General features: G+C 42.1%; 1 protein-coding gene across 2 annotated transcripts in view; it reads left to right on the top strand.

Annotated features, from left to right (window-relative positions):
- Positions 1 to 646: 646 nt before the first annotated feature.
- The window catches only part of DSE (dermatan sulfate epimerase), a 60,796-nt gene continuing 48,204 nt past the window's right edge, over positions 647 to 13,238 (top strand). The window contains exon 1 of one of the 2 annotated variants that reach the window (XM_037158108.2): positions 647 to 666. The gene's annotated coding sequence lies outside the window, so the exon portion shown is untranslated. Of the gene's footprint in view, positions 667 to 827; positions 1,197 to 13,238 lie in introns of those variants that run through there. The other variant, XM_037158105.2, reaches the window with a different exon arrangement.

Genomic DNA, 13,238 nt, shown 5'->3' with positions numbered 1-13,238 from the left:
TAAGGAATGGGTAAACATCTGTCATTCCTGTACTGTCTAGCGCTGGTTGGTTAATTACATGCTACCTCGGAGAGGCGAAGTTAGCCCTGAGGTGATGGCCTGGGGATGATCTGACACCTCTCAGGAGCCATGTTGGAACAGTGGCTGCTTTTAAGAGAACTGCAGAAACTTCCCCAAGGGAGCTGCGATGACTAAGGTTGCAGAACTCAGACGGCTGAATGCTGTCCCTCTCCTTTTCCCCACCCACCCACACAGGCCTAGGAGATAAGATAAATGGAATTTCTTCTTGTGAGCTGCAGGCATTAAATGCTCTGTTCCTCACCCTTTACCTTTGATGATTAAAATCCATTCAGTTTGCAGGGTTCAGGGGTTTCAATTTAGTGTTTGTTGTTAGTACAGTTACAGTAAGAAGTACTTTTAAATAGGTGATTTTCTGCCTTCTCTCTGAGAGCAGAGTAAAACTGAATGCGGGAGAAAAGGAGGAGTTAACTATTTTGAAAAATTTGAGTGGAGTAGGCAATAGCCTCCCCGCCTCTCCTCCCCGCAGGAAGGTTCTCCAAGTTTTCCTCGATTTCTTTCTCCGGACTCTATGGAAGCATCAGCTCCTCCCCGTGGGCCTCCAAACTATCTTTCGTTTGGGAGTGATTCCTGAGTCCAACCAGCAAAGTACGAGTCATTAGAAACGATTAAGAGCAAGTCAAAGCCAGAGGCCTGGCAAGGCAGGGGTGCTTGGAGTCGTGGTCAGAGTGGAGGGGAAGGCCGGGCGTAGCTCCCCAGCCGCGAGGCCGGGGAGGGGCAGAGGGAGGGGGAAGCGGGGTAGGCCGGAGGTCGGGGTCCCGCAGGGGGAGGGGGTCCCCGTTTCCCCCCTCCCCATCCTCGCCTCTGAGGGATCTGGTGACGTTGCGGTTTCCTCCTCCCTCCGGCTGAGCCTCTAGCCCGCCGCGTCCCGCCCTCCTCCGGATTAGCCCAAACCCCACCCGCCTGCGCCCCACGGGCTCCAAGTAGTGCCACCCGAGGCTGCAGCGGTGCACCCCGAGGCGCGGCGCCCACCGGCACCAATGGCGCGGCGGGCAAGCTGAGGACTTGGCTCCGAGGGCGCTGGGCGCCCTGGAGTTGACGGGCCGGGAAGGGGCTCTGGAGCCTGGGCCGAGGCTGGTGGGGCGACGCCCGAGAGGGCGAAGTCGCGGCAGGGAGCGGTGAGCAGAGGGGCGCGCGAGAGGGCGGACAGGGGCGAGCGGCGGGCTCCGCTCTGGGTTCCCCGCGGCACAACTTTCTTTCGGAGTCTTGGCCGGTGGCGAGCGGGAGGCGCAGAGCCACGTCCCCAGCCGGGCGCAGAGCGCCGTGGGCTGCGTGCCCGGGCCGGACTCGGCGGGGTGCCTGGAGGGTGCGCTAGGCGTGAAGTTCAAGCCCTGCGGTGGCAGGACTTGGGGACAGCCCTTCGTCCCTTTCCACCCCTTGAGTGCTAAGTGCAGAGCCCGGCGCACCGTAAGAGCCCGGAGATCGCTTTCGGTGCGTTGGGTCTAGTTTAGCCACGATTTTTCAGACGGCCTGCTGGGCTCTGGCAACACTCTGCTCGTGGTTGGGGGACGCTTGACTCACAGGCTGGGAAGCTCTGTAAGCGATGCCACATGGGCTCAGGATCTGTCGCTGCTGGAATGGAAGCCAAGTCTGTGACCTGAGAGCTTGCTCATTTTCCCTGCTCACTTGATCGAGGTAGCAGCCTCTGCTTAGGCCTGCTGGCGTGAAAGGTTGAAACCGCATCCGTTGTTTAGAGGAAGGCAGTGCACCTCATTTACCTGGAATTCCTTAGCTCAGGCAATGACACATAATTTCTAGGGATCTTCGTGTAGTAAAATTATTAAATTTTTTGTTATAGAAAGTCATGGTTTAGTTAATGTAACATTAAATTTGAGGATGGACATTCTCACTTAGAAATAGTTTTAAAATAGGGTTTTTTAAGTATTTTTCACATTAAGGGATTTAATCATCTAGTAATTACCTATTTCTCAGGTTTTTTGACTTCTCAGTGTGATAACCTGTGAAAAATACGATGTACAGTAGTCTGTAGAATATTCAGACAGTACTGCTAAAATCGAATCACAAAGATGTTTGTAATATGCAGAAAAGAAATAAAATGTAGGATTATCAATCTGAGTATTTGACTATTTGTGCCAATTTTCTCTGAATATTTGAGTGTTCATGCCAATTTTCTTTTGAAGTCATCAAACAGATGTAAGTCCTTTTATGAAGTGTTGTAGGTAAAAATGTGTTCTAGTAAAATGGAGAAAGGATTGCATTTGATACCTCCATTGTTTAGTGACCCATCTGTGTGGGTTCAGCAAAAAGTACAAGACAGTGTGGTCCATTTCGAGGTATGGAAGGGAATGCATAGCTGTCTTGGAGTTGCTAATGTAGACGGAGAAAACTTAAGTAAATGTTTGAGAGTTTGAGAGCTTGGGAAGTATCCTTTTTCATTGATTGGCGTATGTCAGATCAGTGTCATCATTTTAGTTAATTAAATGAAATAAAAACAGTGGCCTATAAAGTACATTTTTACATCCAGGTTAAAAAATATTGATAATACAGCCCCCGAATAAAAGGGAATGCTCTAAAAAATAGAAAATCTTGGACAAAGAGGGATTTGCAGCAAAACACACTGTATGTAGTAGGCCTTTGCTACTGAGGGGATGATTGGGACTTTCCAGGTCCAGCTGGGTAGACACTGGTTAACATTCCTCCCTGAGGGTAGGGGCTTGGCTATGGACACACCCGCTAACGAGGCAGCTAGGTCTGCCGCATGAGATCAGGATCTTCTTAGTAACTGATTTGTGTGCGCACCTACTTTTGTACTTATAAAACTAGTCCACAATTTAATTTCTGCAGATACACGTTTTTGGTGAGGTTTCTGGTCTTTCCAGTTTGATACCCGACAGTGCTGCTGGAGAGGACCTGGTGGGTAACCATGGGGTGAGGCTCTTAACTTCACAGGTGTCCCCTGCCTTTCCCGATGCCTCATTATAAAGATTTTATAATCTCTAAAAGTGTTTTAAAATCATAGGTGAAAGTGCATTCTGTAATTCAATAATGAAATATTAATACATTTCTCAATGTTATTTGTGGTAGATTATTTTGGTATTTATTTCTACTGCCTGAGATCATAGTGCATTGTGTGAAAGTGCATTGTGTGAAAGCCATTGTATGATTCCCTTTTAGTATTATGATTCCAACCAATGGTTAGAGAGGGATAAAGGAAGATAAAATATTTAAATTTGGGTTTTAATGTATCAGTAATCTTTGTTTCCAAAAGTAGTAAAGAAATTAGTAAGGAAAGACTAACATTTTTGTGGTTGCAGTAGTACTTAACCACTGGCATGTTTGAGTTCTAAGTACTTCTAGTAAATACTCTTACTCTTTTTCACCACCCTAATAAAAAGAGAAATAATTGTTATTAGCCTGTGATGTGTATTGTGGCAGGCCTTTGAGGAGATCTGGCCTGTGGTGGAGGTAACAGCATCATCATACCGGATGCTGTAATTCCATTCACTGGGAAGGCTGGATCTTTACTTTTCTGAAAGCAGGGGGAAGGCACCTGTTGAGATTCAACGACCAGCAACCTTCTGCAAGTGTCTAAGCAGAGAGCAGGACAGTTCTTATTATTTATGCCTTCAGGTTTTCTCATTACATTACCTTCACCTATAGGGATCTGTGGAATAAAACTCTTTGGGAGTCGCCAAATTCCCAGCAGATGTTTGGATGACACAATACAATTCTCTAAATCTAGAATCAGTGCCCAAAATGGGAATTTTGAAAGTGTATAAACCCACAGTACCAAAAAGAGAAATTGTTTTCCCAGGAAATTCACACGGTGAATTAGTGGCAGAAGGGGAAGTAGAGATTAAAATGGCAGAATCCTGACGCACTGATCCATTTGCTGATAGCCATGATTACCAATGGATGAATCCTAAAAAGTCTTACTAACTCCAGTGTGCCATTCTACTGGGGAATTCCTTTTTAAAAATGAAACTTTTCACTAAGTGGATACTATTTAATTGAATAATTGTTTTTTTAAGAAAATACTTTTTATGTAAATAAATGTAGTCCCAAGTTCTGACCCATCTAAATTTAGTGTTTTACAACTTCTAGTTATGTTTAGAATAGTAGTTTCATTAGCTAATGGTGGAGAAGTGTTACAGAAAAAAATCAAACTGGAAAGAGAAATGCAAAGTATTGTGGATTGGTTCAGAAGGGGCCATTAGAGTGAACAAACTCTTCCTTATAAATTCATTTGTGTTTGCACAACTGAAGGAAAGGAAAAGTCCCCGTAGATCATACAGCTACAGGAATACTTGCATTTTAAAATTACCTGGTACTTTCTAATTTTTTTCAAATCTAGTATTTTCATATTTTAGCGCAGTGGAAATGGAGAGTGATGTACAACAGGTAACTTCTCTTTTTAGGAGGAAATGGAAATACTGTGAAAATAAGCAATCTGTTTGTAATCTTGCATGCAAGTTAGTGGCTATTTTAAAAGTGAGATTAAATTGCATGTTTAATTATACTTTTCTCCTTTAATTATACTATACTCCAAATTTATTTTATTAAAGACTCTTGCATTTTATTTTTCTACAGATCCAATTTATTGTCCCTTTTAATACTCACTACCGTCCATGAACTGTCAGTTCTGTAGAATAGTTCTGTGCTTCTCAGGCTTCTGTAAACTGTCCACTGCTCCCTCCTCTTCCTCTCTTCTATATCTTTTCTCAGGCCTTACAAGGATTCAATTGTGGGCCTCTGTTAGTTTTTGTTGGGCCCTTTATTTCTGCAGGGCCCTCGGCTTATCACTCTGTTCTCATTACCTGGCCTCAGGTCTTTGGTTGCTTTACCAAGTATGTTGCTTCCTACTGACTATGCAGGCAAGCTCCAGCCTGTTGAGGGTGTAGCAGATCCTCTTTCAAATGCCCAGAAGAGTATAAACCTACAGGAGATAGAGTGTTCAGAGACATGGTTGGAGATCAAAAAGAAGAAAAGGGATTTGGAAAGAGGAAAGAAAACTACTGATGTCATGTGTTTATTTCTTGAATGCAGTAGTTAGTTCAGTCCTAAATTCACAATAACATTATGAATTTCAGTGTGCTTAAAGATTACCACTGGATTTCTGTTTGTTCAACTGTCTTGGGATATCCCATAAACATGAGTTTGGTTAGTGTTGTCACTAAATGTTAGTAAACAAGTCCCGAAGGAACAGAAGTTGCCTCTTCAGTAATATTTAGAAGCTAGAAACCTACTGATAATAAGCATTACTTATTTTGGCATTGCATATTTGGGAGTAGTTATAACTATTAGGCAAGTAAAGGCCTGTTTTTAAAAATATAACAAAAGACATATGCAGTTAAGTCTCAGGTACGCATATGTGACACATTCATTGTTGATTGTTGGTTGTGTCCACCTGCTTTTCCTAGACATGGTCAGAGTGAATTTGCAACTGAGTGTGTCTCCATGCCAAAATATTTTTTGGTATTATTTATATAATTAATAATGCCTTTTTCCTCTCCAGTTAATGTGGAAAATAGGACAATCATAGTAAAATTCCTTGTGTGTGTTTAAATGAATGTACAAGCTCTTTTGGTAGAGGTGGAATAGGTTCACAGTCAGTTGAAAAAGCTGCCATTTAAATCTGAAATATTTGTCACACACACATGCCATAGAGACGTAAGTGTGTATCTGTTGATTAAATCAAGACCTTTGTGTTAAACTTAGCTACTAAGCAACAGGTATTTAATACATGCAGATGTGATACCACAACAAAGTTGAATCAGCATTTCATAACTCTTAAAAGAGATTTGTAAAGGAAATCGCCTCACCAAGCTTGTGGGTCTATAATATTTTTATTGATGAAGTAGGCAGGCAATATACTGACTTTACTGTTGCAGCCTAATGGCGATTGCAAGAAAAATGAGAATAATTGTTAGCTTCCTGGAGTGGAAGGTAACAACATTAGGTTGCTTATATAAATTTTGGTCTAAAATGTGATCTGCAGATTATGTTGTGAATCTAGTAGCGGTAGTTCATTTAAAGAAATAATGGGCTGCAAATTGACACTTTGATTTAGAGTAGTCCTTTAGATGGCAGGGTTGCAGGAGTTCCTGCATTTCTGAGGTTAGCTTACATCCAGAAAGTTGTGTCAGTGACAAGAAACTCAAGAACTGCATGATAAAATCACCAAGCAGTTCAGACGTATGCCATGCCAAGGGGCCCTCCCCACGACACGCAGAGTGACGTGGCAGTGAAGATCAGGGCGGTGGGCTGCCGGGCAGTGTTGCTTACCTTCTTTACAGCTCTGATAAAAAATGTCTTGAAACTGAGCTGTTTTTGTTGTTTGACTGTATCTGAGGACAGACTATAAGCAGTAGGTTTCTAGAATTTCACACATTCTGGTAAAGAACTGTTCGTGGGGTCTTTGCAGTTCCAAGATGTTGTTCCAGGAGGGACAAGTGGGGCGGGGCTTGCCAGCCCCGCGGGTCATCAGGCCTGGGCCAGCTGGGTTTAGGAATCACCTGCGGTGTTCACACTTCTCCCGTGGGCTGGGGTGGGGCCTCTGGCGGGGGTGTTGGGCCTGGCAGGAAAGACAAAGGAGCCCGAACGGGGATGCAGAGCAGCTGCTTTCCATCTTCCCTGAAGGAAAAGGAGAGGAAATAGACTGACAGCTGGCATCAAGAGGGATTTATGCTAAACACAGGGAAGTTTTTCTGGAATTTTTAACCTTCAGAATAGATTTCTGATGGAGGCCTTTGAGGTGTTCTCTGTTTAGGAAGGTTTAAGAAAGGCTGTCTTGAGGGGATATTAGCATTCATCTCCTGGGGGTTTAACTTCATGACTTCTGCTCAGCTGGAGTAGAAAATCGTAGAAATTAACGATTATTTAATTACAGTTGACCCTTGAACAACACAGGTTTGAATTGGGTGGGTCCACTTATGTACAGGTTTTTGCAATAAATACATACAGCACTGTAAATGTAGTATCCTTATGACTTTTTTCAAGTAAGATTTTCCTCTAGCTTACTTTGTATTGTAAGACTACAGTATATAATTCATATACAAAATTTGTGTTAACTGTTTATGTTATCAGTGAGGCTTCCTGGTCCACAGTTGGCTACCAGTCTATAGAGTTTTTGTGGCATCAAAAGCAATATGGAGATTTTCGGCTGAGCTGGGGGTGGTGTCCACTGCGCAAGGACCAGCTGTATCCTGAAGGTAGAAGACGTGGTCGGTTTTAGTGTCTGAAATACAGTTGCCTTTACTGTTTCTACTTAGCATTTTTATTTGTTATTACAGAGTATGGGCTAACTGGTTAAACATTGAGCATACATTAAACTCCTTTACCTTTCCATGTAGGTACACATTACAATAGATGAAAATCCTCTGTGCTTCGTCTGTTTTTACTTCAAACAGGTCACTTTTCTTTGTATTTCTTTTTGTTTCCAGAAAATCTTGAAAGGGGTTTTTGGCATCGGACCGTGGTGTTCCATTTGGGCTTTCAGTAACAATTTCACGTTTCTCTGCTGCGTGTCTCACACTAGAGCTAGATGGGCCCCAGTGACCACACAGGTCCCGGGCATTCATCGGTCGTTGGGCAAACTGCACAGGTTGCGTGCATCAGAAAGGGTCTTGTGCCAGATTTGTTGTAGCAGTATCGATGCTTGAAACTAATAATGATATTTGTAGAAACAATGTGAACTTTGATTCATTTTTGTTTAGGAAGATAGAATCTCCAGTCGATCGATTCTGTGGTTTAAGGCCAGTGGTTCTATTTTTTCTCAATATTAAAATTAGGCAATACTGAAGATGTAATTATCCTAAAAGAGGGTTCATTTTGATGAGTGAAAGGTATTTGAAAATGCATTCTCAGCCAAATTGGATCGGTGGACTTGGGGGATGCCAAAAAATTAAGCCCAAGCAAGTCAGTGTCTTAGGCAGTTGGAATTAGTGTTCCAACTTAGTTTTATAGCCCCTGTTGTAAAGCAGTTTTGAAATGCTTTTCACAGTTACCTTTCTCAAAGACAACTGATTCTTGGGAGTACTAAAAAAGATGCAGAGTTATCTTAGGTAAGAGTGTTTTTTGCTGGCCCCTTGAGTTGTGAAGTTAATTTCTTCTTTCCTTCTTTATTATTTATTGTAAAAATCGACAAGTTAGACTCTGTTGCACAGGTGGCAAACACAAGGCCCGAGGGCCAAATCTGGCCCTCCACCTTGTTTTTATCCAGCAGCAGCACCAAGCTCCTTGCTCCTAGCCAAGGAGTAGTTGCTTTTCTACAGTCCGAAAGTTACATTTGACCCTTTGAAAGCAACTGTGAGGCTGATGTGGCCCCCAGTGAAAATGAGTTTGACATACCTGCCCTATCAGTACTAATGAGAGCCCAGCATAATTGGAGAGTGAAATAAGAATCCATCTGTTGCTTTTGTGTAGTAGTTCAGCTTATCCCTTCCTAAACACTGGTGTGAAATTTTAAGATCCACCTTTTTCCCTTAAGGAGACTAATATTGTTCAGATTGGTTATCCATGTGCTATGATACGGTTCTAAGATTTTCACTGTTAAATAAAAAAATTTAAGTTTATTAATTTTTAGAGAGAAAGGAATGGGTGGGTAGGGGAGAGAGAAAGAGAGAGCAAGAGAAACATTAATTTGTTGTTTGACTTATTTATGCATTCATTGGTTGATTCTTGTATGTGTCCTGACTGGAGATTGATCCTGCAACCTTGGTGTATTGGGACAGTGTTCTAACCACCTGAGGTACCTGACCAGGGCACATTAAGAGTTTTAGACATTTGTGACTTGCATAGCATTCTGTATAAAAGTCAAATTAATAAATGGTCTTTGAGTATCTGCTGCGGGAACTTGGGAACTTTTAAAATGCAATTTCACCTCTCCTTTTTACATTTCATGTTGCAAGTTTTAGGTTAAGTTGGACCACTTCCAATGCCTCTTTCTTGAGGAAGAAATGTGTGGCGGTATTTATTCTACTAAATTGCCATAAAATGATAAATCCTGTGCCTAAACAAGTTGAGTTGAGCTCGCAGCATTAGGCAGTTACATAACAGATGCTTCTTTGTGTGCTTATGCCTTTTTTCTTTTTGGTGAAGCCACTGAAGTTGGGTTCAGTGATTGCAAGTTTTAGAAAAGATAAATCTGTGTTACTTGGCAATGAATACTTTGATATATGACTGTTTCCAATGTACTTTTGAACCTGGAGAGTCAGATGAAAGAATGTTATACTTTAGCAATAGAAATACTGAAAGGATTTAGTCATTCAGCAAGTATTTGCCTGGTTGTGTTTGAGGGGATATCTGGGTGGAGGTCAAGAGGGGAGGCATACAAAATAAATATGACATAGTTTCCAGCTTTGGGGAGCTATAAAATTTGGTTGGAGAAATAACTGAGCCATGGGTCTTTGTGAGAACAATTAAATGCATGTAGTAGAATTGCAGGCGGGAAGAGATCTGTAAAGGTTGCATGGGCAGAGAATACTCAACTAGGAGGGGAGAACGGACTAGGTCTCAGAGGATTTCGTGCCAAAAACGGAGGGAGAAAAAAAAAACATTGTAAGGAGGGCAGATGCACAGGAAGAGGAGTGGGCAGCAAAATGGGGTGGCTGTCAGGTCAAGGAGAACTAACTAGAAAAATTACGGAAAGTCACTTAATGATATTTTCTTTCTTCCTTCCCTTCCTCAGTAAAATCCTCACCATTGAGAAGGAAAGGGAAGAATTCAATTCTCCCTTCATCTTGTGGACTTTCAGATAATCATATATCACCCAAATTTACAGAGAGGACTGAAATTTACCAGTGCAAGTATAGTGTCCCTGATCTTATCTTAATACCCTTATCTCCAATACCAAATGGCTAGAAGTCACAGATATTGCTATGCTGGAAAGAAGAAAGGCAAAAAGTAGATCCTTTCAGGAGACAGGGAGCATACGAACATCCCAAGGCCTGCTGTGACCTGTCCATTGCTGTGGCTGCTCTGGGAACAGTTCAGATATAAGGCAAAGAGGAGATAGACGAGCCAAGGACAGCTCATTCAGACACACACAGGAAGAGTGTCATGTGAAGATAAAGGCAGAGAGTGGAGTGAAGCGTCTACAAACACTATAGCACATCATACCTTCAGATGGTTTGTCTTGTTGCCCAAAGATTTTTATTGCTTCTATTTATGTAATTAAGTTTATACAGCTATATAATTATATGTATAGTTATCTCTGAGTTTTTGAAGGTTTATATCTTCCTTAACGCATTAGTTAATCTATTAATTAATAAATCTGAGGGTTTATAAATTGCCTGGCACTCTTCTAAGGTGTTAGGGATATAACAGAAAACTAATGCCCTCATGGAGTTTACATGCAGTCTTGATGAGAGAGCCAGACACATAAAAATGAGTAAATTATATAATAGATTAGAAGATTATAAGTACAATGAAGAAAAATAAAAACCCAGGAGGGAGCTAGGGAATGGTGGTGATTGTGTACGGAAAGGGTATGATTTAAATAAGATGCTCATGGACAGCCTCACTGAGGAAGTGTCATTGTAGCAAATACTTAAAGGGGGTGAGGGAGCAAACCCCATGGATCCCTGGGGGGTCAGGCACGCAGGCCCTGAAGAGGGAGGGCTCCTCACATGTACAAGAATAGCAACAAGACCACGTGGCGAGAACTGGGAAAGCCAGCCTCGAGTTGTCGGATGAGAAGGCAGGGAGGTAACAGGGCCAGACCACCTAGAGCCTGGAAAGGTATTGTCAGCGCTGTGGTTCTTACTCTGAATGAGATAGGGAGCCATTGCAGGGTTTTAAACACAGTGGTGACATAATCTGAATTGTGCTTAGACAGGATGGCTCTGGTCCCGATGTTGAGAAGGACCAGTAGGAGGTGAGGGTGAAAGCAGAAAAGCTAATTTGGAGGCTTTTGCAGCAATTCAGGCAAGATGTGGTGTGGCTTAGGCCATTATGGGGGTGGCACAATTGGCTGGATTCTGAGTGTATTTTGAGGGTGGATTCAACAGAATTTGCTGATGGTTTGGATATGGGTAAAGGGGAAGGGAAGGAAAGGAGGGGCATTTGGGCCTGAGTTGCTGGCAGGATTTGTGGCCGTTAACTGAAATGAGGAAGTCTAAGAAGGCAGTGCCTGCGTCTTTGGGTTAAGCACATCTGTGTCACTGTTTTACAAACCAAATCTGTGGTGTTCTGGGATTTGATTATGATTCATAAGAGGACGTTTGGAAAGTACTCAGATTTTGATGCCAACAAACTATGATTTGTGATACAAAAATGACAAAAAGTACATACAAAAATGTTTGAGTGTGTGGAAGGCAGCAAAAAAAAAGAAATTTATCATTGGTGAGTATTTGAAGATTGAAAAATGGAAGAATATTTGAATATAAGGAATAAAAAAGCTTTATGTATAGTGCTAAAAGTATCAATCCATATATATTCATCCAATAAATAAAACTTGTATTTTAAATTAATTATACTGGAAATGTAGGTTTAATGCCAACAAAGTACATTCGATGAGATTCTTCAAAGCTTTTTGCCTACCATCTATTTATTTCATTTTTAGACAATACCTAAAACTTTAAAGTGGTTTGTAAGTCCAGCATTTTCTGCTATGTACTTTGTTCTAGTAGTAACATCCTTGGATAGAATCCTTTTTTCTGGGTTTAAGTCAGAAAACAATAACAAAAGTTGAGTAAAGAGAAGGATTTGGTGAAAAGTATCACAACATTTTTTATTCCAATAGGAAAGAGTATTGTAGCAAGACTCATAATTTTAACAGGAATTTAGATGACTAAAACCAAAGGTTGGTGTCCCCGAGACCACTTTTGGGCTCAGCAAGTCACTGGAAGGACTCACATAAAGCTGTTAGAATCACGGTTTATACAGCCGAAGGATAAACAGATGACAATCAGCAAAGGGGAAAGGTGCATAGGCCAAACAGTCCAGGAGAAACCAAGCCCAGGCCTCCAGGTGTCCTCCCTAGTGGAGCTGCACTTCAACAACAATATGCGACCACCCGTGCAAAGTGTTGCCAGCCAGCGGAGCTCACTCCAGCCTTGGTGTCCGGGGCTTTTATTGGGGTTCCATCATGTGGACAGACTCTAGCCTCCCGGAGCAACACTAACAGTTTGTCATAAATCACACTTAGTTTAAACTCTCTGATCACACTGGTACCACCTGCCTCAAGGCCTCAGGCACACAAAAAACTCATATCAGAATATCACAAGGGATCCAGCCTTGTCTACCCTGAGCAAGACAAGGGCCAGTACCGAAGACAGGCCTTTTTTTTTAAAACAGGTCTTAGGAAGGTGTGGTGCTTGTGCACTACGCCTGCTGATTTAGCACTTTTCTGCCTAGCGTGGTAGAGCCTTGAACGTGGTATTAGTGCTTCATAGAGTCATTATTATTAGGGCTAAACTTACAGGACCTGATCCTGGAGATGAAATAAGGACAGACCCCAAATATGCACAATGTTAGGTAACTTTGCATAGTGTTTGCACAGTGTTTGTGAACCAGAGTAGATCACATACAAGAGGTTAAACATATTTTGTGGTACTTTGCTTAATAATCTGTAATTGATGTCGTGACTCATGCCAAAGAACCTTGCAGGTACTCATCTAGAAGAGCAGAAGAATGTGTGGTATTGGCTGGAATCAGGAAGGAGGTGGAAAAGAGGAAATGGAGCCTGAAAGTTGATGTTCAGGTGGAGGAATGAGCTCGTGTGACTATGGAGTCTGAGATGCCCTGGTGTGAGTTCCAGTCGAAAGGCAGGAGAAAACTGGTATCCCTGCTCAGCGAGGGGGGGACAGTAAGAGTGAGGGAGAGCAGGAGAAAGTTTTTCTGTATAAGTGTGTGTGTATGTGTTATACATTTATACACACACACACACACATATTAGTATGGTATGTCTGTAAGCTTTATCTCTATATAAATTTTGTTGATGAATAGACAGTATTATATTTGAAGACTTCTTTTCTCCTTTGATGTCTTCAGTTACTTGGAATATGTACCTCGAAAGTTATGTGCAGTTGAGCAGCAAGAAGGAAGACCTCTTGGCATCAAATACTTTATATTTGTCAAAATATTTGCTATTTTTAGTGTCTTGAAAGTCCCCAAGGTTATGAATACACAGTACACTGTCTCTAGTTTTTGTGAGCACCTCCTCCTGGCATACGGCACACTCCCTCTGGTTGGAATGA

Source organism: Artibeus jamaicensis, unplaced genomic scaffold (genome assembly GCF_021234435.1).
Source record: "Artibeus jamaicensis isolate MK-2021 breed Jamaican fruit bat unplaced genomic scaffold, CSHL_Jam_final contig_387, whole genome shotgun sequence".
NCBI lineage: Eukaryota > Metazoa > Chordata > Mammalia > Chiroptera > Phyllostomidae > Artibeus > Artibeus jamaicensis.
The sequence above is the reverse complement of the archived record's forward strand: the minus strand, read 5'-3'. Positions and strand labels throughout refer to the sequence as shown.